Source organism: Lissotriton helveticus, chromosome 4_1, assembly GCF_964261635.1.
Source record: "Lissotriton helveticus chromosome 4_1, aLisHel1.1, whole genome shotgun sequence".
NCBI classification, from domain to species: Eukaryota; Metazoa; Chordata; class Amphibia; order Caudata; family Salamandridae; genus Lissotriton; species Lissotriton helveticus.
This window is the reverse complement of record NC_136063.1, coordinates 970,276,366-970,302,791: the sequence shown is the minus strand read 5'-3', so window position 1 is coordinate 970,302,791 and position 26,426 is coordinate 970,276,366. Positions and strand designations below refer to the sequence as shown.

The following is a 26,426-nucleotide window of genomic DNA, read 5'->3' as shown; positions in this document are numbered from 1 at the left end:
TCTAACAGACTAAACTAATAGGCTCACTAAATATATAGAATACTTTTGAAGAATTAGCAGATGATGAAATGCTACTGATTCCATCCAATCCTTCAAGCAGCATGTGATTCAAGGAGATAAACAGTCCAAAATGAGACACAAGAAAAATTCATCTTTGTTCAAACAAATAAACTTGGCCTGTACAGGGATCGAACCTGTGACCTTGGCGCTATTAGCACCACGCTCTAACCATCTGAGCTAACAAGCCATTTTGCACAACTACCTGGAGGTCCAGCATATGAAGAAGGGCAAATGATAGTTAACCCAGGACATTTGGAAAGCTTAATGCCAGCAGTTTACCATGAAGTTATTGTTATTTATTATCAACATGAAGAAACTAATATGACTTAAAAAAATTACAATACAAAAGAGATTTTCATACTTAGTGTTAGAACTTAGAACCATTAACGTTTTTTCCATGTGGTTAAGCAATAAATAAATATTCATCACCTATATTGAATTGAATCATCTAATCATTTTGTCAGCTTCTCCTCAAAGGAAATATAGAGATAAACATGATACAGTAGAAAATACATCTATTTTCAACATTAAAGGTGCATCAAGTATTGGCTTGGAGACTGATTGAAAGTATGTCCTTGGCGTTTTTAACTTTATGCTCTAACAGACTAAACTAATAGTCTCACTAAATATATAGTATACTATTAAAGAGGAAGCAGTTGATGAAGTCCTACTGATTGTTAATCCGGCATAGTTGGAAAGCTTATATTCAGCTGTTTACATTCATAGTATCTTTATATATTATCAACAAGACTAAACAAAAATGATCTCAATAAATTGCAATAAATAAGAGATTTAGTAACTTGGCGTTAGAACTTAGAACCATTAATAGATATTCTAGGCGCTTTAAGAATAGTAATTAATTCTATAATCATATCAAATGTATTCATCCAATCCTTCAAGCAGTGTTTGATCCAAGGAGATAAACAGTCCAAAATGAGACACAATAAAAATTCATCTTTTTTCAAAGAATTAAACTTGGCCTGTACAGGGATCGAACCTGTGACCTTGGCGTTATTAGCACCACGTTCTAACCAACTGAGCTAACAGGCCAATTTGCACATCATCTGGAGGACCAGCACAGGAAGCAGTGCTAATGATAATTCAACCGGGAGATTTGGAAAGCTTAATTTCAGCTGTTTAATATGAATTAACTTTCATATTATCAACATGAAGAAACTAATATGACTTCAAAAAAATTGCAATACAAAAGAGATTTCCATACTTAGTGTTAGAATTTTGAACCAGTAACGTTTTTTCCACGTGGTTTTGCAATAAATAAATATTCATCACCTATATTCAATTGATTCATCTAATCATTCTATCAGCTTCTGCGCAAAGGAAATATGGAGGTAAACATGATACAGAAGAAAATGCATCTATTTTCAACATTAAAGGAGCATCAAGTATTGGCTTGGAGACAGATTGATATTATGTCCTTTGCGTTTTTAACTTCATGCTCTAACAGACTAAACTAATAGGCTCACTAAATATATAGAATACTTTTGAAGAATTAGCAGATGATGAAATGCTACTGATTCCATCCAATCCTTCAAGCAGCGTGTGATTCAAGGAGATAAACATTCCAAAATGAGACACAAGAAAAATTCATCTTTGTTCAAATAATTAAACTTGGCCTGTACAGGGATCGAACCTGTGACCTTGGTGTTATTAGCACCACGCTCTAACCATCAGAGCTAACAGGCCATTTGGCACAACTACCTGGAGGTCCAGCATATGAAGAAGGGCAAATGATAGTTAACCCAGGAGATTTGGAAAGCTTAATTTCAGCAGTTTACCATGAAGTTATTGTTATATATTATCAACATGAAGAAACTAATATGACCTAAAAAAAATTACAATACAAAAGAGATTTTCATACTTAGTGTTAGAACTTAGAACCATTAACGTTTTTTCCATGTGGTTAAGCAATAAATAAATATTCATCACCTATATTGAATTGATTCATCTAATCATTTTATCAGCTTCTCCTCAAAGGAAATATAGAGATAAACATGATACAGTAGAAAATACATCTATTTTCAACATTAAAGGAGCATCAAGTATTGGCTTGGAGACTGATTGAAAGTATGTCCTTGTTGTTTTTAACTTCATGCTCTAACAGACTAAACTAATAGAGTCACTAACTATATAGCATACTATTTAAGATGAAGCAGATGATGAAGTCCTACTGATTGTTAATTCGGGATAGTTGGAAAGCTTATATTCAGCTGTTTACATTCATAGTATCTTTATATATTATCAACAAGACTAAACAAAAATGATCTCAATAAATTGCAATAAATAAGAGATTTAGTAACTTGACGTTAGAACTTAGAACCATTAATAGATATTCTATGCGCTTTAAGAATAGTAATTAATTCTATAATCATATCAAATGTATTCATCCAATCCTTCAAGCAGTGTTTGATCCAAGGAGATAAACAGTCCAAGATGAGACACAATAAAAATTCATCTTTTTTCAAAGAATTAAACTTGGCCTGTACAGGGATCGAACCTGTGACCTTGGCGTTATTAGCACCACGTTCTAACCAACTGAGCTAACAGGCCAATTTGCACATCTTCTGGAGGACCAGCACAGGAAGCAGTGCTAATGATAGTTCAACCGGGAGATTTGGAAAGCTTAATTTCAGCTGTTTAATATGAATTAACTTTCATATTATCAACATGAAGAAACTAATATGACTTCAAAAAAATTGCAATACAAAAGAGATTTCCATACTTAGTGTTAGAATTTTGAACCAGTAACGTTTTTTCCACGTGGTTTAGCAATAAATAAATATTCATCACCTATATTCAATTGATTCATCTAATCATTCTATCAGCTTCTGCGCAAAGGAAATATGGAGGTAAACATGATACAGAAGAAAATACATCTATTTTCAACATTAAAGGAGCATCAAGTATTGGCTTGGAGACAGATTGAAATTATGTCCTTTGTGTTTTTACCTTCATGCTCTAACAGACTAAACTAATAGGCTCACTAAATATATAGAATACTTTTGAAGAATTAGCAGATGATGAAATGCTACTGATTCCATCCAATCCTTCAAGCAGCGTGTGATTCAAGGAGATAAACAGTCCAAAATGAGACACAAGAAAAATTCATCTTTGTTCAAATAATTAAACTTGGCCTGTACAGGGATCGAACCTGTGACCTTGGCGTTATTAGCACCACGCTCTAACCATCAGAGTTAACAGGCCATTTGGCACAACTACCTGGAGGTCCAGCATATGAAGAAGGGCAAATGATAGTTAACCCAGGAGATTTGGAAAGCTTAATTTCAGCAGTTTACCATGAAGTTTTTGTTATATATTATCAACATGAAGAAACTAATATGACCTAAAAAAAATTACAATACAAAAGAGATTTTCATACTTAGTGTTAGAACTTAGAACCATTAACGTTTTTTCCATGTGGTTAAGCAATATATAAATATTCATCACCTATATTGAATTGATTCATCTAATCATTTTATCAGCTTCTCCTCAAAGGAAATATAGAGATAAACATGATACAGTAGAAAATACATCTATTTTCAACAATAAAGGAGCATCAAGTATTGGCTTGGAGACTGATTGAAAGTATGTCCTTGTCGTTTTTAACTTCATGCTCTAACAGACTAAACTAATAGAGTCACTAAATATATAGCATACTATTGAAGATGAAGCAGATGATGAAGTCCTACTGATTGTTAATCCGGGATAGTTGGAAAGCTTATATTCAGCTGTTTACATTCATAGTATCTTTATATATTATCAACAAGACTAAACAAAAATGATCTCAATAAATTGATATAAATAAGAGATTTAGTTACTTGGCGTTGGAACTTAGAACCATTAATAGATATTCCAGGCGCTTTAAGAATAGAAATTAATTCTATAATTATATCAAATGTATTCATCGAGTCCTTCAAGCAGCGTTTGATCCAAGGAGATAAACAGTCCAAAATGAGACACAAGAAAAATTAATCTTTTTTCAAAGAATTAAACTTGGCCTGTACAGGGATCGAACCTGTGACCTTGGCGTTATTAGCACCACGCTCTAACCAACTGAGCTAACAGGCCAATTTGCACATCTTTTGGAGGACCAGCACATGAAGCAGTGCTAATGATAGTTCAACCGGGAGATTTGGAAAGCTTCATTTCAGCTGTTTAATATGTATTAACTTTCATATTTTCAACATGAAGAAACTAATATGACTTCAAAAAAATTGCAATACAAAAGAGATTTCCATACTTAGTGTTAGAATTTTGAACCAGTAACGTTTTTTCCACGTGGTTTAGCAATAAATAAATATTCATCACCTATATTCAATTGATTCATCTAATCATTCTATCAGCTTCTGTGCAAAGGAAATATAGAGGTAAACATGATACAGAAGAAAATATATCTATTTTCAACATTAAAGGAGCATCAAGTATTGGCTTGGAGACTGATTGAAATTATGTCCTTTGCGTTTTTAACTTCATGCTCTAACAGACTAAACTAATAGGCTCACTAAATATATAGAATACTTTTGAAGAATTAGCAGATGATGAAATGCTACTGATTCCATCCAATCCTTCAAGCAGCGTGTGATTCAAGGAGATAAACAGTCCAAAATGAGACACAAGAAAAATTCATCTTTGTTCAAATAATTAAACTTGGCCTGTACAGGGATCGAACCTGTGACCTTGGCGTTATTAGCACCACGCTCTAACCATCAGAGCTAACAGGCCATTTGGCACAACTACCTGGAGGTCCAGCATATGAAGAAGGGCAAATGATAGTTAACCCAGGAGATTTGGAAAGCTTAATTTCAGCAGTTTACCATGAAGTTTTTGTTATATATTATCAACATGAAGAAACTAATATGACCTAAAAAAAATTACAATACAAAAGAGATTTTCATACTTAGTGTTGGAACTTAGAACCATTAACGTTTTTTCCATGTGGTTAAGCAATAAATAAATATTCATCACCTATATTGAATTGATTCATCTAATCATTTTATCAGCTTCTCCTCAAAGGAAATATAGAGATAAACATGATACAGTAGAAAATACATCTATTTTCAACATTAAAGGAGCATCAAGTATTGGCTTGGAGACTGATTGAAAGTATGTCCTTGTTGTTTTTAACTTCATGCTCTAACAGACTAAACTAATAGAGTCACTAACTATATAGCATACTATTGAAGATGAAGCAGATGATGAAGTCCTACTGATTGTTAATTCGGGATAGTTGGAAAGCTTATATTCAGCTGTTTACATTCATAGTATCTTTATATATTATCAACAAGACTAAACAAAAATGATCTCAATAAATTGCTATAAATAGGAGATTTAGTTACTTGGCGTTAGAACTTTGAACCATTAATAGATATTCCAGGCGCTTTAAGAATAGAAATTAATTCTATAATTATATCAAATGTATTCATCGAGTCCTTCAAGCAGCGTTTGATCCAAGGAGATAAACAGTCCAAAATGAGACACAAGAAAAATTAATCTTTTTTCAAAGAATTAAACTTGGCCTGTACAGGGATCGAACCTGTGACCTTGGAGTTATTAGCACCACACTCTAACCAACTAAGCTAACAGGCCAATTTGCACATCTTTAGGAGGACCAGCACAGGAAGCAGTGCTAATGATAGTTCAACCGGGAGATTTGGAAAGCTTAATTTCAGCTGTTTAATATGAATTAACCTTCATATTATCAACATGAAGAAACTAATATGACTTCAAAAAAATTGCAATACAAAAGAGATTTCCATACTTAGTGTTAGAATTTTGAACCAGTAACGTTTTTTCCACGTGGTTTAGCAATAAATAAATATTCATCACCTATATTCAATTGATTCATCTAATCATTCTATCAGCTTCTGTGCAAAGGAAATATAGAGGTAAACATGATACAGAAGAAAATACATCTATTTTCAACATTAAAGGAGCATCAAGTATTGGCTTGGAGACTGATTGAAATTATGTCCTTTGCGTTTTTAACTTCATGCTCTAACAGACTAAACTAATAGGCTCACTAAATATATAGAATACTTTTGAAGAATTAGCAGATGATGAAATGCTACTGATTCCATCCAATCCTTCAAGCAGCGTGTGATTCAAGGAGATAAACAGTCCAAAATGAGACACAAGAAAAATTCATCTTTGTTCAAACAATTAAACTTGGCCTGTACAGGGATCGAACCTGTGACCTTGGCGTTATTAGCACCACACTCTAACCATCTGAGCTAACAGGCCATTTTGCACAATTACCTGGAGGTCCAGCATATGAAGAAGGGCAAATGATAGTTAACCCAGGAGATTTGGAAAGCTTAATTTCAGCAGTTTACCATGAAGTTATTGTTATATATTATCAACATGAAGAAACTAATATGACTTAAAAAAAATTACAATACAAAAGAGATTTTCATACTTAGAGTTAGAACTTAGAACCATTAACGTTTTTTCCATGTGGTTAAGCAATATATAAATATTCATCACCTATATTGAATTGATTCATCTAATCATTTTATCAGCTTCTCCTCAAAGGAAATATAGAGATAAACATGATACAGTAGAAAATACATCTATTTTCAACAATAAAGGAGCATCAAGTATTGGCTTGGAGACTGATTGAAAGTATGTCCTTGTCGTTTTTAACTTCATGCTCTAACAGACTAAACTAATAGAGTCACTAAATATATAGCATACTATTGAAGATGAAGCAGATGATGAAGTCCTACTGATTGTTAATCCGGGATAGTTGGAAAGCTTATATTCAGCTGTTTACATTCATAGTATCTTTATATATTATCAACAAGACTAAACAAAAATGATCTCAATAAATTGATATAAATAAGAGATTTAGTTACTTGGCGTTGGAACTTAGAACCATTAATAGATATTCCAGGCGCTTTAAGAATAGAAATTAATTCTATAATTATATCAAATGTATTCATCGAGTCCTTCAAGCAGCGTTTGATCCAAGGAGATAAACAGTCCAAAATGAGACACAAGAAAAATTAATCTTTTTTCAAAGAATTAAACTTGGCCTGTACAGGGATCGAACCTGTGACCTTGGCGTTATTAGCACCACGCTCTAACCAACTGAGCTAACAGGCCAATTTGCACATCTTTTGGAGGACCAGCACATGAAGCAGTGCTAATGATAGTTCAACCGGGAGATTTGGAAAGCTTTATTTCAGCTGTTTAATATGTATTAACTTTCATATTTTCAACATGAAGAAACTAATATGACTTCAAAAAAATTGCAATACAAAAGAGATTTCCATACTTAGTGTTAGAATTTTGAACCAGTAACGTTTTTTCCACGTGGTTTAGCAATAAATAAATATTCATCACCTATATTCAATTGATTCATCTAATCATTCTATCAGCTTCTGTGCAAAGGAAATATAGAGGTAAACATGATACAGAAGAAAATATATCTATTTTCAACATTAAAGGAGCATCAAGTATTGGCTTGGAGACTGATTGAAATTATGTCCTTTGCGTTTTTAACTTCATGCTCTAACAGACTAAACTAATAGGCTCACTAAATATATAGAATACTTTTGAAGAATTAGCAGATGATGAAATGCTACTGATTCCATCCAATCCTTCAAGCAGCGTGTGATTCAAGGAGATAAACAGTCCAAAATGAGACACAAGAAAAATTCATCTTTGTTCAAACAATTAAACTTGGCCTGTACAGGGATCGAACCTGTGACCTTGGCGTTATTAGCACCAAACTCTAACCATCTGAGCTAACAGGCCATTTTGCACAATTACCTGGAGGTCCAGCATATGAAGAAGGGCAAATGATAGTTAACCCAGGAGATTTGGAAAGCTTAATTTCAGCAGTTTACCATGAAGTTATTGTTATATATTATCAACATGAAGAAACTAATATGACTTAAAAAAAATTACAATACAAAAGAGATTTTCATACTTAGAGTTAGAACTTAGAACCATTAACGTTTTTTCCATGTGGTTAAGCAATATATAAATATTCATCACCTATATTGAATTGATTCATCTAATCATTTTATCAGCTTCTCCTCAAAGGAAATATAGAGATAAACATGATACAGTAGAAAATACATCTATTTTCAACAATAAAGGAGCATCAAGTATTGGCTTGGAGACTGATTGAAAGTATGTCCTTGTCGTTTTTAACTTCATGCTCTAACAGACTAAACTAATAGAGTCACTAAATATATAGCATACTATTGAAGATGAAGCAGATGATGAAGTCCTACTGATTGTTAATCCGGGATAGTTGGAAAGCTTATATTCAGCTGTTTACATTCATAGTATCTTTATATATTATCAACAAGACTAAACAAAAATGATCTCAATAAATTGATATAAATAAGAGATTTAGTTACTTGGCGTTGGAAATTAGAACCATTAATAGATATTCCAGGCGCTTTAAGAATAGAAATTAATTCTATAATTATATCAAATGTATTCATCGAGTCCTTCAAGCAGCGTTTGATCCAAGGAGATAAACAGTCCAAAATGAGACACAAGAAAAATTAATCTTTTTTCAAAGAATTAAACTTGGCCTGTACAGGGATCAAACCTGTGACCTTGGCGTTATTAGCACCACGCTCTAACCAACTGAGCTAACAGGCCAATTTGCACATCTTTTGGAGGACCAGCACATGAAGCAGTGCTAATGATAGTTCAACCGGGAGATTTGGAAAGCTTTATTTCAGCTGTTTAATATGTATTAACTTTCATATTTTCAACATGAAGAAACTAATATGACTTCAAAAAAATTGCAATACAAAAGAGATTTCCATACTTAGTGTTAGAATTTTGAACCAGTAACGTTTTTTCCACGTGGTTTAGCAAGAAATAAATATTCATCACCTATATTCAATTGATTCATCTAATCATTCTATCAGCTTCTGTGCAAAGGAAATATAGAGGTAAACATGATACAGAAGAAAATATATCTATTTTCAACATTAAAGGAGCATCAAGTATTGGCTTGGAGACTGATTGAAATTATGTCCTTTGCGTTTTTAACTTCATGCTCTAACAGACTAAACTAATAGGCTCACTAAATATATAGAATACTTTTGAAGAATTAGCAGATGATGAAATGCTACTGATTCCATCCAATCCTTCAAGCAGCGTGTGATTCAAGGAGATAAACAGTCCAAAATGAGACACAAGAAAAATTCATCTTTGTTCAAACAAATAAACTTGGCCTGTACAGGGATCGAACCTGTGACCTTGGCGCTATTAGCACCACGCTCTAACCATCTGAGCTAACAGGCCATTTTGCACAACTACCTGGAGGTCCAGCATATGAAGAAGGGCAAATGATAGTTAACCCAGGACATTTGGAAAGCTTAATGCCAGCAGTTTACCATGAAGTTATTGTTATTTATTATCAACATGAAGAAACTAATATGACTTAAAAAAATTACAATACAAAAGAGATTTTCATACTTAGTGTTAGAACTTAGAACCATTAACGTTTTTTCCATGTGGTTAAGCAATAAATAAATATTCATCACCTATATTGAATTGATTCATCTAATCATTTTGTCAGCTTCTCCTCAAAGGAAATATAGAGATAAACATGATACAGTAGAAAATACATCTATTTTCAACATTAAAGGTGCATCAAGTATTGGCTTGGAGACTGATTGAAAGTATGTCCTTGGCGTTTTTAACTTTATGCTCTAACAGACTAAACTAATAGTCTCACTAAATATATAGTATACTATTAAAGAGGAAGCAGTTGATGAAGTCCTACTGATTGTTAATCCGGGATAGTTGGAAAGCTTATATTCAGCTGTTTACATTCATAGTATCTTTATATATTATCAACAAGACTAAACAAAAATGATCTCAATAAATTGCAATAAATAAGAGATTTAGTAACTTGGCGTTAGAACTTAGAACCATTAATAGATATTCTAGGCGCTTTAAGAATAGTAATTAATTCTATAATCATATCAAATGTATTCATCCAATCCTTCAAGCAGTGTTTGATCCAAGGAGATAAACAGTCCAAAATGAGACACAATAAAAATTCATCTTTTTTCAAAGAATTAAACTTGGCCTGTACAGGGATCGAACCTGTGACCTTGGCGTTATTAGCACCACGTTCTAACCAACTGAGCTAACAGGCCAATTTGCACATCATCTGGAGGACCAGCACAGGAAGCAGTGCTAATGATAGTTCAACCGGGAGATTTGGAAAGCTTAATTTCAGCTGTTTAATATGAATTAACTTTCATATTATCAACATGAAGAAACTAATATGACTTCAAAAAAATTGCAATACAAAAGAGATTTCCATACTTAGTGTTAGAATTTTGAACCAGTAACGTTTTTTCAACGTGGTTTAGCAATAAATAAATATTCATCACCTATATTCAATTGATTCATCTAATCATTCTATCAGCTTCTGCGCAAAGGAAATATGGAGGTAAACATGATACAGAAGAAAATACATCTATTTTCAATATTAAAGGAGCATCAAGTATTGGCTTGGAGACAGATTGAAATTATGTCCTTTGCGTTTTTAACTTCATGCTCTAACAGACTAAACTAATAGGCTCACTAAATATATAGAATACTTTTGAAGAATTAGCAGATGATGAAATGCTACTGATTCCATCCAATCCTTCAAGCAGCGTGTGATTCAAGGAGATAAACATTCCAAAATGAGACACAAGAAAAATTCATCTTTGTTCAAATAATTAAACTTGGCCTGTACAGGGATCGAACCTGTGACCTTGGTGTTATTAGCACCACGCTCTAACCATCAGAGCTAACAGGCCATTTGGCACAACTACCTGGAGGTCCAGCATATGAAGAAGGGCAAATGATAGTTAACCCAGGAGATTTGGAAAGCTTAATTTCAGCAGTTTACCATGAAGTTATTGTTATATATTATCAACATGAAGAAACTAATATGACCTAAAAAAAATTACAATACAAAGGAGATTTTCATACTTAGTGTTAGAACTTAGAACCATTAACGTTTTTTCCATGTGGTTAAGCAATAAATAAATATTCATCACCTATATTGAATTGATTCATCTAATCATTTTATCAGCTTCTCCTCAAAGGAAATATAGAGATAAACATGATACAGTAGAAAATACATCTATTTTCAACAATAAAGGAGCATCAAGTATTGGCTTGGAGACTGATTGAAAGTATGTCCTTGTCGTTTTTAACTTCATGCTCTAACAGACTAAACTAATAGAGTCACTAAATATATAGCATACTATTGAAGATGAAGCAGATGATGAAGTCCTACTGATTGTTAATCCGGGATAGTTGGAAAGCTTATATTCAGCTGTTTACATTCATAGTATCTTTATATATTATCAACAAGACTAAACAAAAATGATCTCAATAAATTGATATAAATAAGAGATTTAGTTACTTGGCGTTGGAACTTAGAACCATTAATAGATATTCCAGGCGCTTTAAGAATAGAAATTAATTCTATAATTATATCAAATGTATTCATCGAGTCCTTCAAGCAGCGTTTGATCCAAGGAGATAAACAGTCCAAAATGAGACACAAGAAAAATTAATCTTTTTTCAAAGAATTAAACTTGGCCTGTACAGGGATCGAACCTGTGACCTTGGCGTTATTAGCACCACGCTCTAACCAACTGAGCTAACAGGCCAATTTGCACATCTTTTGGAGGACCAGCACATGAAGCAGTGCTAATGATAGTTCAACCGGGAGATTTGGAAAGCTTTATTTCAGCTGTTTAATATGTATTAACTTTCATATTTTCAACATGAAAAAACTAATATGACTTCAAAAAAATTGCAATACAAAAGAGATTTCCATACTTAGTGTTAGAATTTTGAACCAGTAACGTTTTTTCCACGTGGTTTAGCAATAAATAAATATTCATCACCTATATTCAATTGATTCATCTAATCATTCTATCAGCTTCTGTGCAAAGGAAATATAGAGGTAAACATGATACAGAAGAAAATATATCTATTTTCAACATTAAAGGAGCATCAAGTATTGGCTTGGAGACTGATTGAAATTATGTCCTTTGCGTTTTTAACTTCATGCTCTAACAGACTAAACTAATAGGCTCACTAAATATATAGAATACTTTTGAAGAATTAGCAGATGATGAAATGCTACTGATTCCATCCAATCCTTCAAGCAGCGTGTGAATCAAGGAGATAAACAGTCCAAAATGAGACACAAGAAAAATTCATCTTTGTTCAAACAAATAAACTTGGCCTGTACAGGGATCGAACCTGTGACCTTGGCGCTATTAGCACCACGCTCTAACCATCTGAACTAACAGGCCATTTTGCACAACTACCTGGAGGTCCAGCATATGAAGAAGGGCAAATGATAGTTAACCCAGGACATTTGGAAAGCTTAATGCCAGCAGTTTACCATGAAGTTATTGTTATTTATTATCAACATGAAGAAACTAATATGACTTAAAAAAATTACAATACAAAAGAGATTTTCATACTTAGTGTTAGAACTTAGAACCATTAACGTTTTTTCCATGTGGTTAAGCAATAAATAAATATTCATCACCTATATTGAATTGATTCATCTAATCATTTTGTCAGCTTCTCCTCAAAGGAAATATAGAGATAAACATGATACAGTAGAAAATACATCTATTTTCAACATTAAAGGTGCATCAAGTATTGGCTTGGAGACAGATTGAAAGTATGTCCTTGGCGTTTTTAACTTTATGCTCTAACAGACTAAACTAATAGTCTCACTAAATATATAGTATACTATTAAAGAGGAAGCAGTTGATGAAGTCCTACTGATTGTTAATCCGGGATAGTTGGAAAGCTTATATTCAGCTGTTTACATTCATAGTATCTTTATATATTATCAACAAGACTAAACAAAAATGATCTCAATAAATTGCAATAAATAAGAGATTTAGTAACTTGGCGTTAGAACTTAGAACCATTAATAGATATTCTAGGCGCTTTAAGAATAGTAATTAATTCTATAATCATATCAAATGTATTCATCCAATCCTTCAAGCAGTGTTTGATCCAAGGAGATAAACAGTCCAAAATGAGACACAATAAAAATTCATCTTTTTTAAAAGAATTAAACTTGGCCTGTACAGGGATCGAACCTGTGACCTTGGCGTTATTAGCACCACGTTCTAACCAACTGAGCTAACAGGCCAATTTGCACATCATCTGGAGGACCAGCACAGGAAGCAGTGCTAATGATAGTTCAACCGGGAGATTTGGAAAGCTTAATTTCAGCTGTTTAATATGAATTAACTTTCATATTATCAACATGAAGAAACTAATATGACTTCAAAAAAATTGCAATACAAAAGAGATTTCCATACTTAGTGTTAGAATTTTGAACCAGTAACGTTTTTTCCACGTGGTTTAGCAATAAATAAATATTCATCACCTATATTCAATTGATTCATCTAATCATTCTATCAGCTTCTGCGCAAAGGAAATATGGAGGTAAACATGATACAGAAGAAAATACATCTATTTTCAACATTAAAGGAGCATCAAGTATTGGCTTGGAGACAGATTGAAATTATGTCCTTTGCGTTTTTAACTTCATGCTCTAACAGACTAAACTAATAGGCTCACTAAATATATAGAATACTTTTGAAGAATTAGCAGATGATGAAATGCTACTGATTCCATCCAATCCTTCAAGCAGCGTGTGATTCAAGGAGATAAACAGTCCAAAATGAGACACTAGAAAAATTCATCTTTGTTCAAACAATTAAACTTGGCCTGTACAGGGATCGAACCTGTGACCTTGGCGTTATTAGCACCACGCTCTAACCATCTGAGCTAACAGGCAATTTTGCACAACTACCTGGAGGTCCAGCAAATGAAGAAGGGCAAATGATAGTTAACCGAGGAGATTTGGAAAGCTTAATTTCAGCAGTTTACCATGAAGTTATTGTTATATATTATCAACATGAAGAAACTAATATGACTTAAAAAAAATTACAATACAAAAGAGATTTTCATACTTAGTGTTAGAACTTAGAACCATTAACGTTTTTTCCATGTGGTTAAGCAATAAATAAATATTCATCACCTATATTGAATTGATTCATCTAATCATTTTATCAGCTTCTCCTCAAAGGAAATATAGAGATAAACATGATACAGTAGAAAATACATCTATTTTCAACATTAAAGGAGCATCAAGTATTGGCTTAGAGACTGATTGAAAGTATGTCCTTGGCGTTTTTAACTTCATGCTCTAACAGACTAAACTAATAGGCTCACTTAATATATAGAATACTTTTGAAGAATTAGCAGATGATGAAATGCTACTGATTCCATCCAATCCTTCAAGCAGCGTGTGATTCAAGAAGATTAACAGTCCAAAATGAGACACAAGAAAAATTCATCTTTGTTCAAACAATTGAACTTGGTCTGTACAGGGATCGAACCTGTGACCTTGACGTTATTAGCACCACGCTCTAACCATCTGAGCTAACAGGCCATTTTGCACAACTACCTGGAGGTCCAGCAAATGAAGAAGGGCAAATTATAGTTAACCCAGGAGATTTGGAAAGCTTAATTTCAGCAGTTTACCATGAAGTTATTGTTATATATTATCAACATGAAGAAACTAATATGACTTAAAAAAAATTACAATACAAAAGAGATTTTCATACTTAGTGTTAGAACTTAGAACCATTAACGTTTTTTCCATGTGGTTAAGCAATAAATAAATATTCATCACCTATATTGAATTGATTCATCTAATCATTTTATCAGCTTCTCTTCAAAGGAAATATAGAGATAAACATGATACAGTAGAAAATACATCTATTTTCAACATTAAAGGAGCATCAAGTATTGGCTTGGAGACTGATTGAAAGTATGTCCTTGGCGTTTTTAACTTGATGCTCTAACAGACTAAACTAATAGAGTCACTAAATATATAGCATACTACTGAAGATGAAGCAGATGATGAAGTCCTACTGATTGTTAATCCGGGATAGTTGGAAAGCTTATATTCAGCTGTTTACATTCATAGTATCTTTATATATTATCAACAAGACTAAACAAAAATGATCTCAATAAATTGCAATAAATAAGAGATTTAGTTACTTGGCGTTAGAACTTAGAACCATTAATAGATATTCCAGGCGCTTTAAGAATAGTAATTAATTCTATAATTATATCATATGTATTCATCCAATCCTTCAAGCAGCATTTGATCCAAGGAGATAAACAGTCCAAAATGAGACACAAGAAAAATTCATCTTTTTTCAAAGAATTAAACTTGACCTGTACAGGGATCGAACCTGTGACCTTGGCGTTATTAGCACCACGCTCTAACCAACTGAGCTAACAGGTCAATTTGCACATCTTCTGGAGGACCAGCACAGGAAGCAGTGCTAACGATAGTTCAAACGGGAGATTTGGAAAGCTTAATTTCAGCTGTTTAATATGAATTAACTTTCATATTATCAACATGAAGAAACTAATATGACTTCAAAAAAATTGCAATACAAAAGAGATTTCCATACTTAGTGTTAGAATTTTGAACCAGTAACGTTTTTTCCACGTGGTTTAGCAACAAATAAATATTCATCACCTATATTCAATTGATTCATCTAATCATTCTATCAGCTTCTGCGCAAAGGAAATATGGAGGTAAACATGATACAGAAGAAAATACATCTATTTTCAACATTAAAGGAGCTTCAAATATTGGCTTGGAGACTGATTGAAATTATGTCCTTTGCGTTTTTAACTTCATGCTCTAACAGACTAAACTAATAGGCTCACTTAATATATAGAATACTTTTGAAGAATTAGCAGATGATGAAATGCTACTGATTCCATCCAATCCTTCAAGCAGCGTGTGATTCAAGAAGATTAACAGTCCAAAATGAGACACAAGAAAAATTCATCTTTGTTCAAACAATTGAACTTGGTCTGTACAGGGATCGAACCTGTGACCTTGACGTTATTAGCACCACGCTCTAACCATCTGAGCTAACAGGCCATTTTGCACAACTACCTGGAGGTCCAGCAAATGAAGAAGGGCAAATTATAGTTAACCCAGGAGATTTGGAAAGCTTAATTTCAGCAGTTTACCATGAAGTTATTGTTATATATTATCAACATGAAGAAACTAATATGACTTAAAAAAAATTACAATACAAAAGAGATTTTCATACTTAGTGTTAGAACTTAGAACCATTAACGTTTTTTCCATGTGGTTAAGCAATAAATAAATATTCATCACCTATATTGAATTGATTCATCTAATCATTTTATCAGCTTCTCTTCAAAGGAAATATAGAGATAAACATGATACAGTAGAAAATACATCTATTTTCAACATTAAAGGAGCATCAAGTATTGGCTTGGAGACTGATTGAAAGTATGTCCTTGGCGTTTTTAACTTGATGCTCTAACAGACTAAACTAATAGAGTCACTAAATATATAGCATACTACTGAAGATGAAGCAGATGATGAAGTCCTACTGATTGTTAATCCGGAATAGTTGGAAAGCTTATATTCAGCTGTTTACATTCATAGTATCTTTATATATTATCAACAAGACTAAACAAAAATGATCTCAATAAATTGCAATAAATAAGAGATTTAGTTACTTGGCGTTAGAACTTAGAACCATTAATAGATATTCGAGGCGCTTTAAGAATAGTAATTAATTCTATAATTATATCAAATGTATTCATCCAATCCTTCAAGCAGCGTTTGATCCAAGGAGATAAACAGTCCAAAATGAGACACAAGAAAAATTCATCTTTTTTCAAAGAATTAAACTTGGCCTGTACAGGGATCGAACCTGTGACCTTGGCGTTATTAGCACCACGCTCTAACCAACTGAGCTAACAGGCCAATTTGCATATCTTGAGGAGGACCAGCACAGGAAGCCGTGCTAATGACAGTTCAATCGGGAGATTTGGAAAGCTTAATTTCAGCTGTTTAATATGAATTAACTTTCATATTATCAACATGAAGAAACTAATATGACTTCAAAAAAATTGCAATACAAAAGAGATTTCCATACTTAGTGTTAGAATTTTGAACCAGTAACGTTTTTTCCACGTGGTTTAGCAATAAATAAATATTCATCACCTATATTCAATTGATTCATCTAATCATTCTATCAGCTTCTGCGCAAAGGAAATATGGAGGTAAACATGATACAGAAGAAAATACATCTATTTTCAACATTAAAGGAGCATCAAGTATTGGCTTGGAGACTGATTGAAATTATGTCCTTTGCGTTTTTAACTTCATGCTCTAACAGACTAAACTAATAGGCTCACTAAATATATAGAATACTTTTGAAGAATTAGCAGATGATGAAATGCTTCTGATTCCATCCAATCCTTCAAGCAGCGTGTGATTCAAGGAGATAAACAGTCCAAAATGAGACACAAGAAAAATTCATCTTTGTTCAAACAATTAGACTTGGCCTGTACAGGGATCGAACCTGTGACCTTGGCGTTATTAGCACCACGCTCTAACCATCTGAGCTAAAAGGCCATTTTGCACAGCTAGCTGGAGGTCCAGCATATGAAGAAGGGCAAATGATAGTTAACCCAAGAGATTTGGAAAGCTTAATTTCAGCAGTTTACCATGAAGTTATTGTTATATATTATCAACATGAAGAAACTAATATGACTTAAAAAAATTACAATACAAAAGAGATTTACATACTTAGTGTTAGAACTTAGAACCATTAGCATTTTTTCCATGTGGTTAAGCAATAAATAAATATTCATCACCTATATTGAATTGATTCATCTAATCATTTTATCAGCTTCTCCTCAAAGGAAATATAGAGATAAACATGATACAGTAGAAAATACATCTATTTTCAACATTAAAGGAGCATCAAGTATTGGCTTGGAGACTGATTGAAAGTATGTCCTTGGCGTTTTTAACTTCATGCTCTAACAGACTAAACTAATAGAGTCACTAAATATATAGCATACTATTGAAGATGAAGCAGATGATGAAGTCCTACTGATTGTTAATCCGGGATAGTTGGAAAGCTTATATTCAGCTGTTTACATTCATAGTATCTTTATATATTATCAACAAGACAAAAAAAAAATGATCTTAATAAATTGCAATAAATAAAAAATTTAGTTACTTGGCGTTAGAACTTAGAACCATTATTAGATATTCCAGGCGCTTTAAGAATAGTAATTAATTCTATAAATATATCAAATGTATTCATCCAATCCTTCAAGCAGCGTTTGATCCAAGGAGATAAACAGTCCAAAATGAGACACAAGAAATATTCATCTTTTTTCAAAGAATTAAACTTGGCCTGTACAGGGATCGAACCTGTGACCTTGGCGTTATTAGCACCACGCTCTAACCAACTGAGCTAACAGGCCAATTTGCACATCTTCTGGAGGATCAGCACAGGAAGCAGTGCTAATGATAGTTCAACCGGGAGATTTGGAAAGCTTAATTTCAGCTGTTTAATATGAATTAACTTTCATATTATCAACATGAAGAAACTAATATGACTTCAAAAAAATTGCAATACAAAAGAGATTTCCATACTTAGTGTTAGAATTTTGAACCAGTAACGTTTTTTCCACGTGGTTTAGCAATAAATAAATATTCATCACCTATATTCAATTGATTCATCTAATCATTCTATCTGCTTCTGCGCAAAGGGAATATGGAGGTAAACATGATACAGAAGAAAATACATCTATTTTCAACATTAAAGGAGCATCAAGTATTGGCTTGGAGACTGATTGAAATTATGTCCTTTGCGTTTTTAACTTCATGCTCTAACAGACTAAACTAATAAGCTCACTAAATATATAGAATACTTTTGAAGAATTAGCAGATGATGAAATGCTACTGATTCCATCCAATCCTTCAAGCAGCGTGTGATTCAAGGAGATAAACAGTCCAAAATGAGACACAAGAAAAATTCATCTTTGTTCAAACAATTAAACTTGGCCTGTACAGGGATCGAACCTGTGACCTTGGCGTTATTAGCACCACGCTCTAACCATCTGAGCTAACAGGCCATTTTGCACAGCTAGCTGGAGGTCCAGCATATGAAGAAGGGCAAATGATAGTTAACCCAGGAGATTTGGAAAGCTTAATTTCAGCAGTTTACCATGAAGTTATTATTATATATTATCAACATGAAGAAACTAATATGACTTAAAAAAATTACAATACAAAAGAGATTTACATACTTAGTGTTAGAACTTAGAACCATTAACGTTTTTTCCATGTGGTTAAGCAATAAATAAATATTCATCACCTATATTGAATTGATTCATCTAATCATTTTATCAGCTTCTCCTCAAAGGAAATATAGAGATAAACATGATACAGTAGAAAATACATCTATTTTCAACGTTAAAGGAGCATCAAGTATTGGCTTGGCGACTGATTGAAAGTATGTCCTTGTCGTTTTTAACTTCATGCTCTAACAGACTAAACTAATAGAGTCACTAAATATATAGCATACTATTGAAGATGAAGCAGATGATGAAGTCCTACTGATTGTTAATCCGGGATAGTTGGAAAGCTTATATTCAGCTGTTTACATTCATAGTATCTTTATATATTATCAACAAGACTAAACAAAAATGATCTCAATAAATTGCTATAAATAAGAGATTTAGTTACTTGGGGTTAGAACTTAAAACCATTAATAGATATTCCAGGCGCTTTAAGAATAGTAATTAATTCTATAATTATATCAAATGTATTCATCCAATCCTTCAAGCTGCGTTTGATCCAAGGAGATAAACAGTCCAAAATGAGACACAAGAAAAATTCATCTTTTTTCAAAGAATTAAACTTGGCCTGTACAGGGATCGAACCTGTGACCTTGGCGTTATTAGCACCGCGCTCTAACCAACTGAGCTAACAGGCCAATTTGCACATCTTCTGTAGGACCAGCATAGGAAGCAGTGCTAATGATAGTTCAACCGGGAGATTTGGAAAGCTTAATTTCAGCTGTTTAATATGAATTACCTTTCATATTATCAACATGAAGAAACTAATATGACTTCAAAAAAATTGCAATACAAAAGAGATTTCCATACTTAGTGTTAGAATTTTGAACCAGTAACGTTTTTTCCACGTGGTTTAGCAATAAATAAATATTCATCACCTATATTCAATTGATTCATCTAATCATTCTATCAGCTTCTGTGCAAAGGAAATATGGAGGTAAACATGATACAGAAGAAAATACATCTATTTTCAACATTAAAGGAGCTTCAAATATTGGCTTGGAGACTGATTGAAATTATGTCCTTTGCGTTTTTAACTTCATGCTCTAACAGACTAAACTAATAGGCTCACTAAATATATAGAATACTTTTGAAGAATTAGCAGATGATGAAATGCTACTGATTCCAACCAACCCTTCAAGCAGCGTGTGATTCAAGAAGATTAACAGTCCAAAATGAGACACAAGAAAAATTCATCTTTGTTCAAACAATTGAACTTGGCCTGTACAGGGTTCGAACCTGTGACCTTGGCGTTATTAGCACCACGCTCTAACCATCTGAGCTAACAGGCCATTTTGCACAACTACCTGGAGGTCCAGCAAATGAAGAAGGGCAAATGATAGTTAACCCAGGAGATTTGGAAAGCGTAATTTCAGCAGTTTACCATGAAGTTATTGTTATATATTATCAACATGAAGAAACTAATATGACTTAAAAAAAATTACAATACAAAAGAGATTTTCATACTTAGTGTTAGAACTTAGAACCATTAACGTTTTTTCCATGTGGTTAAGCAATAAATAAATATTCATCACCTATATTGAATTGATTCATCTAATCATTTTATCAGCTTCTCCTCAAAGGAAATATAGAGATAAACATGATACAGTAGAAAATACATCTATTTTCAACATTAAAGGAGCATCAAGTATTGGCTTGGAAACTGATTGAAAGTATGTCCTTGGCGTTTTTAACTTCATGCTCTAACAGACTAAACTAATAGAGTCACTAAATATATAGCATACTATTGAAGATGAAGCAGATGATGAAGTCCTACTGATTGTTAATCCGGGATAGTTGGAAAGCTTATATTCAGCTGTTTACATTCATAGTATCTTTATATATTATCAAGAAGACTAAACAAAAATGATCTCAATAAATTGCAATAAATAAAAGATTTAGTTACTTGGCGTTAGAACTTAGAACCATTAATAGATATTCCAGGCGCTTTAAGAATAGTAATTAATTCTATAAATATATCAAATGTATTCATCCAATCCTTCAAACAGCGTTTGATCCAAGGAGATAAACAGTCCAAAATGAGACACAAGAAATATTCATCTTTTTTCAAAGAATTAAACTTGGCCTGTACAGGGATCGAACCTGTGACCTTGGCGATATTAGCACCACGCTCTAACTAACTGAGCTAACAGGCCAATTTGCACATCTTCTGTAGGACCAGCACCGGAAGCAGTGCTAATGATAGTTCAACCGGGAGATTTGGAAAGCTTAATTTCAGCTGTTGAATATGAATTAACTTTCATATTATCAACATGAAGAAACTAAAATGACTTCAAAAAAATTGCAATACAAAAGAGATTTCCATACTTAGTGTTAGAATTTTGAACCAGTAACGTTTTTTCCACGTGGTTTAGCAATAAATAAATATTCATCACCTATATTCAATTGATTCATCTAATCATTCTATCAGCTTCTGTGCAAAGGAAATATGGAGGTAAACATGATACAGAAGAAAATACATCTATTTTCAACATTAAAGGAGCATCAAGTATTGGCTTGGAGACTGATTGAAATTATTTCCTTTGCGTTTTTAACTTCATGCTCTAAGAGACTAAACTAATAGGCTCACTAAATATATAGAATACTTTTGAAGAATTAGCAGATGATGAAATGCTAATGATTCCATCCAACCCGTCAAGCAGCGTGTGATTCAAGAAGATTAACAGTCCAAAATGAGACACAAGAAAAATTCATCTTAGTTCAAACAATTAAACTTGGCCTGTACAGGGATCGAACCTGTGACCTTGGTGTTATTAGCACCACGCTCTAACCATATGAGCTAACAGGCCATTTTGCACAACTACCTGGAGGTCCAGCAAATGAAGAAGGGCAAATGATAGTTAACCCAGGAGATTTGGAAAGCGTAATTTCAGCAGTTTACCATGAAGTTATTGTTATATATTATCAACATGAAGAAACTAATATGACTTAAAAAAAATTACAATACAAAAAAGATTTTCATACTTAGTGTTAGAACTTAGAACCATTAACGTTTTTTCCATGTGGTTAAGCAATAAATAAATATTCATCACCTATATTGAATTGATTCATCTAATCATTTTATCAGCTTCTCCTCAAAGGAAATATAGAGATAAACATGATACAGTAGAAAATACATCTATTTTCAACATTAAAGGAGCATCAAGTATTGGCTTGGAGACTGATTGAAAGTATGTCCTTGTCGTTTTTAACTTCATGCTCTAACAGACTACACTAATAGAGTCACTAATTATATAGCATACTATTGAAGATGAAGCAGATGATGAAGTCCTACTGATTGTTAATCCGGGATAGTTGGAAAGCTTATATTCAGCTGTTTACATTCATAGTATCTTTATATATTATCAACAAGACTAAACAAAAATGATCTCAATAAATTGCTATAAATAAGAGATTTAGTTACTTGGCGTTAGAACTTAGAACCATTAATAGATATTCCAGGCGTTTTAAGAATAGTAATTAATTCTATAATTATATCAAATGTATTCATCCAGTCCTTCAAGCAGCGTTTGATCCAAGGAGATAAACAGTCCAAAATGATATACAAGAAAAATTAATCTTTTTTCAAAGAATTAAACTTGGCCTGTACAGGGATCGAACCTGTGACCTTGGCGTTATTAGCACCACGCTCTAACCAACTGAGCTAAAAGGCCAATTTGCACATCTTCTGGAGGACCAGCACAGGAAGCAGTGCTAATGATAGTTCAACCGGGAGATTTGGAAAGCTTAATTTCAGCTGTTTAATATGAATTAACTTTCATATTATCAACATGAAGAAACTAATATGACTTCAAAAAAATTGCAATACAAAAGAGATTTCCATACTTAGTGTTAGAATTTTGAACCAGTAACGTTTTTTCCACGTGGTTTAGCAATAAATAAATATTCATCACCTATATTCAATTGATTCATCTAATCATTCTATCAGCTTCTGCGCAAAGGAAATATGGAGGTAAACATGATACAGAAGAAAATACATATATTTTCAACATTAAAGGGGCTTCAAATATTGGCTTGGAGACTGATTGAAATCATGTCCTTTGCGTTTTTAACTTCATGCTCTAACAGACTAAACTAATAGGCTCACTGAATATATAGAATACTTTTGAAGAATTAGAAGATGATGAAATGCTACTGATTCCATCCAATCCTTCAAGCAGCGTGTGATTCAAGAAGATTAACAGTCCAAAATGAGACACAAGAAAAATTCATCTTTGTTCAAACAATTGAACTTGGCATGTACAGGGATCGAACCTGTGACCTTGGCTTTATTAGCACCACGCTCTAACCATCTGAGCTAACAGGCCATTTTGCACAACTATCTGGAGGTCCAGCAAATGAAGAAGGGCAAATGATAGTTAACCCAGGAGATTTGGAAAGCTTAATTTCAGCAGTTTACCATGAAGTTATTGTTATATATTATCAACATGAAGAAACTAATATGACTTAAAAAAAATTACAATACAAAAGAGATTTTCATACTTAGTGTTAGAACTTAGAACCATTAACGTTTTTTCCATGTGGTTAAGCAATAAATAAATATTCATCACCTATATTGAATTGATTCATCTAATCATTTTATCAGCTTCTCCTCAAAGGAAATATAGAGATAAACATGATTCAGTAGAAAATACATCTATTTTCAACATTAAAGGAGCATCAAGTATTGGCTTGGAGACTGATTGAAAGTATGTCCTTGTCGTTTTTAACTTCATGCTCTAACAGACTAAACTAATAGAGTCACTAAATATATAGCATACTATTGAAGATGAAGCAGATGATGAAGTCCTATTGATTGTTAATCTGGGATAGTTGGAAAGCTTATATTCAGCTGTTTACATTCATAGTATCTTTATATATTATCAACAAGACTAAACAAAAATGATCTCAATAAATTGCTATAAATAAGAGATTTAGTTACTTGACGTTAGAACTTAGAACCATTAATAGATATTCCAGGCGCTTTAAGAATAGTAATTAATTCTATAATTATATCAAATGTATTCATCCAATCCTTCAAGCAGCGTTTGATCCAAGGAGATAAACAGTCCAAAATGAGACACAAGAAATATTCATCTTTTTTCAAAGAATTAAACTTGGCCTGTACAGGGATCGAACCTGTGACCTTGGCGTTATTAGCACCACGCTCTAACCAACTGAGCTAACAGGCCAATTTACACATCTTCTGGAGGACCAGCACAGGAAGCAGTGCTAATGATAGTTCAACCGGGAGATTTGGAAAGCTTAATTTCAGCTGTTGAATATGAATTAACTTTCATATTATCAACATGAAGAAACTAAAATGACTTCAAAAAAATTGCAATACAAAAGAGATTTCCATACTTAGTGTTAGAATTTTGAACCAGTAACGTTTTTTCCACGTGGTTTAGCAATAAATAAATATTCATCACCTATATTCAATTGATTCATCTAATCATTCTATCAGCTTCTGCGCAAAGGAAATATGGAGGTAAACATGATACAGAAGAAAATACATCTATTTTCAACATTAAAGGAGCATCAAGTATTGGCTTGGAGACTGATTGAAATTATTTCCTTTGCGTTTTTAACTTCATGCTCTAAGAGACTAAACTAATAGGCTCACTAAATATATAGAATACTTTTGAAGAATTAGCAGATGATGAAATGCTACTGATTCCATCCAATCCTTCAAGCAGCGTGTGATTCAAGGAGATAAACAGTCCAAAATGAGACACAAGAAAAATTCATCTTAGTTCAAACAATTAAACTTGGCCTGTACAGGGATTGAACCTGTGACCTTGGTGTTATTAGCACCACGCTCTAACCATCTGAGCTAACAGGCCATTTTGCACAGCTAGCTGGAGGTCCAGCATATGAAGTAGGACAAATGATAGTTAACCCAGGAGATTTGGAAAGCTTAATTTCAGCAGTTTACCATGAAGTTATTGTTATATATTATCAACATGAAGAAACTAATATGACTTAAAAAAAAATTACAATACAAAAGAGATTTACATACTTAGTGTTAGAACTTAGAACCATTAACGTTTTTTCCATGTGGTTAAGCAATAAATAAATATTCATCACCTATATTGAATTGATTCATCTAATCATTTTATCAGCTTCTCCTCAAAGGAAATATAGAGATAAACATGATACAGTAGAAAATACATCTATTTTCAACATTAAAGGAGCATCAAGTATTGGCTTGTAGACTGATTGAAAGTATGTCCTTGTCGTTTTTAACTTCATGCTCTAACAGACTAAACTAATAGAGTCACTAAATATATAGCATACTATTGAAGATGAAGCAGATGATGAAGTCCTACTGATTGTTAATCCGGGATAGTTGGAAAGCTTATATTCAGCTGTTTACATTCATAGTATCTTTATATATTATCAACAAGACTAAACAAAAATGATCTCAATAAATTGCTATAAATAAGAGATTTAGTTACTTGGCGTTAGAACTTAGAACCATTAATAGATATTCCAGGCGTTTTAAGAATAGTAATTAATTCTATAATTATATCAAATGTATTCATCCAGTCCTTCAAGCAGCGTTTGATCCAAGGAGATAAACAGTCCAAAATGATATACAAGAAAAATTAATCTTTTTTCAAAGAATTAAACTTGGCCTGTACAGGGATCGAACCTAAGACCTTGGCGATATTAGCACCACGCTCTAACTAACTGAGCTAACAGGCCAATTTGCACATCTTCTGTAGGACCAGCACCGGAAGCAGTGCTAATGATAGTTCAACCGGGAGATTTGGAAAGCTTAATTTCAGCAGTTTACCATGAAGTTATTGTTATATATTATCAACATGAAGAAACAAATATGACTTAAAAAAATTACAATACAAAAGAGATTTTCATACTTGGTGTTAGAACTTAGAACCATTAACGTTTTTTCCATGTGGTTAAGCAATACATAAATATTCATCACCTATATTGAATTGATTCATCTAATCATTTTATCAGCTTCTCCTCAAAGGAAATATAGAGATAAACATGATACAGTAGAAAATACATCTATTTTCAACATTAAAGGAGCATCAAGTATTGGCTTGGAGACTGAT

The 26,426-nt window shown here is 32.9% G+C and overlaps 17 non-coding genes across 17 annotated transcripts; all 17 read right to left on the bottom strand.

Moving 5' to 3' along the window:
- Positions 1-1,036: 1,036 nt before the first annotated feature.
- Positions 1,037-1,110, bottom strand: TRNAI-AAU (transfer RNA isoleucine (anticodon AAU)). Its single transcript has one exon. It is a non-coding gene; the product is annotated as a tRNA-Ile (tRNA).
- A 1,444-nt stretch (positions 1,111-2,554) lies between these two features.
- TRNAI-AAU (transfer RNA isoleucine (anticodon AAU)) lies at positions 2,555-2,628 on the bottom strand. The gene has a single exon. It is a non-coding gene; the product is annotated as a tRNA-Ile (tRNA).
- Positions 2,629-4,072: 1,444 nt separating this feature from the next.
- On the bottom strand, positions 4,073-4,146 carry TRNAI-AAU (transfer RNA isoleucine (anticodon AAU)). The gene has a single exon. It is a non-coding gene; the product is annotated as a tRNA-Ile (tRNA).
- Positions 4,147-6,244: 2,098 nt separating this feature from the next.
- TRNAI-AAU (transfer RNA isoleucine (anticodon AAU)) lies at positions 6,245-6,318 on the bottom strand. The gene has a single exon. It is a non-coding gene; the product is annotated as a tRNA-Ile (tRNA).
- Positions 6,319-7,108: 790 nt separating this feature from the next.
- Positions 7,109-7,182, bottom strand: TRNAI-AAU (transfer RNA isoleucine (anticodon AAU)). The gene has a single exon. It is a non-coding gene; the product is annotated as a tRNA-Ile (tRNA).
- Positions 7,183-8,626: 1,444 nt separating this feature from the next.
- On the bottom strand, positions 8,627-8,700 carry TRNAI-AAU (transfer RNA isoleucine (anticodon AAU)). Its single transcript has one exon. It is a non-coding gene; the product is annotated as a tRNA-Ile (tRNA).
- A 1,443-nt stretch (positions 8,701-10,143) lies between these two features.
- TRNAI-AAU (transfer RNA isoleucine (anticodon AAU)) lies at positions 10,144-10,217 on the bottom strand. Its single transcript has one exon. It is a non-coding gene; the product is annotated as a tRNA-Ile (tRNA).
- A 1,444-nt stretch (positions 10,218-11,661) lies between these two features.
- TRNAI-AAU (transfer RNA isoleucine (anticodon AAU)) lies at positions 11,662-11,735 on the bottom strand. The gene has a single exon. It is a non-coding gene; the product is annotated as a tRNA-Ile (tRNA).
- A 1,443-nt stretch (positions 11,736-13,178) lies between these two features.
- TRNAI-AAU (transfer RNA isoleucine (anticodon AAU)) lies at positions 13,179-13,252 on the bottom strand. Its single transcript has one exon. It is a non-coding gene; the product is annotated as a tRNA-Ile (tRNA).
- Positions 13,253-15,353: 2,101 nt separating this feature from the next.
- Positions 15,354-15,427, bottom strand: TRNAI-AAU (transfer RNA isoleucine (anticodon AAU)). Its single transcript has one exon. It is a non-coding gene; the product is annotated as a tRNA-Ile (tRNA).
- A 1,444-nt stretch (positions 15,428-16,871) lies between these two features.
- TRNAI-AAU (transfer RNA isoleucine (anticodon AAU)) lies at positions 16,872-16,945 on the bottom strand. The gene has a single exon. It is a non-coding gene; the product is annotated as a tRNA-Ile (tRNA).
- A 1,443-nt stretch (positions 16,946-18,388) lies between these two features.
- TRNAI-AAU (transfer RNA isoleucine (anticodon AAU)) lies at positions 18,389-18,462 on the bottom strand. The gene has a single exon. It is a non-coding gene; the product is annotated as a tRNA-Ile (tRNA).
- A 580-nt stretch (positions 18,463-19,042) lies between these two features.
- TRNAI-AAU (transfer RNA isoleucine (anticodon AAU)) lies at positions 19,043-19,116 on the bottom strand. The gene has a single exon. It is a non-coding gene; the product is annotated as a tRNA-Ile (tRNA).
- A 789-nt stretch (positions 19,117-19,905) lies between these two features.
- On the bottom strand, positions 19,906-19,979 carry TRNAI-AAU (transfer RNA isoleucine (anticodon AAU)). Its single transcript has one exon. It is a non-coding gene; the product is annotated as a tRNA-Ile (tRNA).
- Positions 19,980-20,559: 580 nt separating this feature from the next.
- Positions 20,560-20,633, bottom strand: TRNAI-AAU (transfer RNA isoleucine (anticodon AAU)). Its single transcript has one exon. It is a non-coding gene; the product is annotated as a tRNA-Ile (tRNA).
- A 2,308-nt stretch (positions 20,634-22,941) lies between these two features.
- On the bottom strand, positions 22,942-23,015 carry TRNAI-AAU (transfer RNA isoleucine (anticodon AAU)). Its single transcript has one exon. It is a non-coding gene; the product is annotated as a tRNA-Ile (tRNA).
- A 1,444-nt stretch (positions 23,016-24,459) lies between these two features.
- TRNAI-AAU (transfer RNA isoleucine (anticodon AAU)) lies at positions 24,460-24,533 on the bottom strand. The gene has a single exon. It is a non-coding gene; the product is annotated as a tRNA-Ile (tRNA).
- Positions 24,534-26,426: the final 1,893 nt, after the last annotated feature.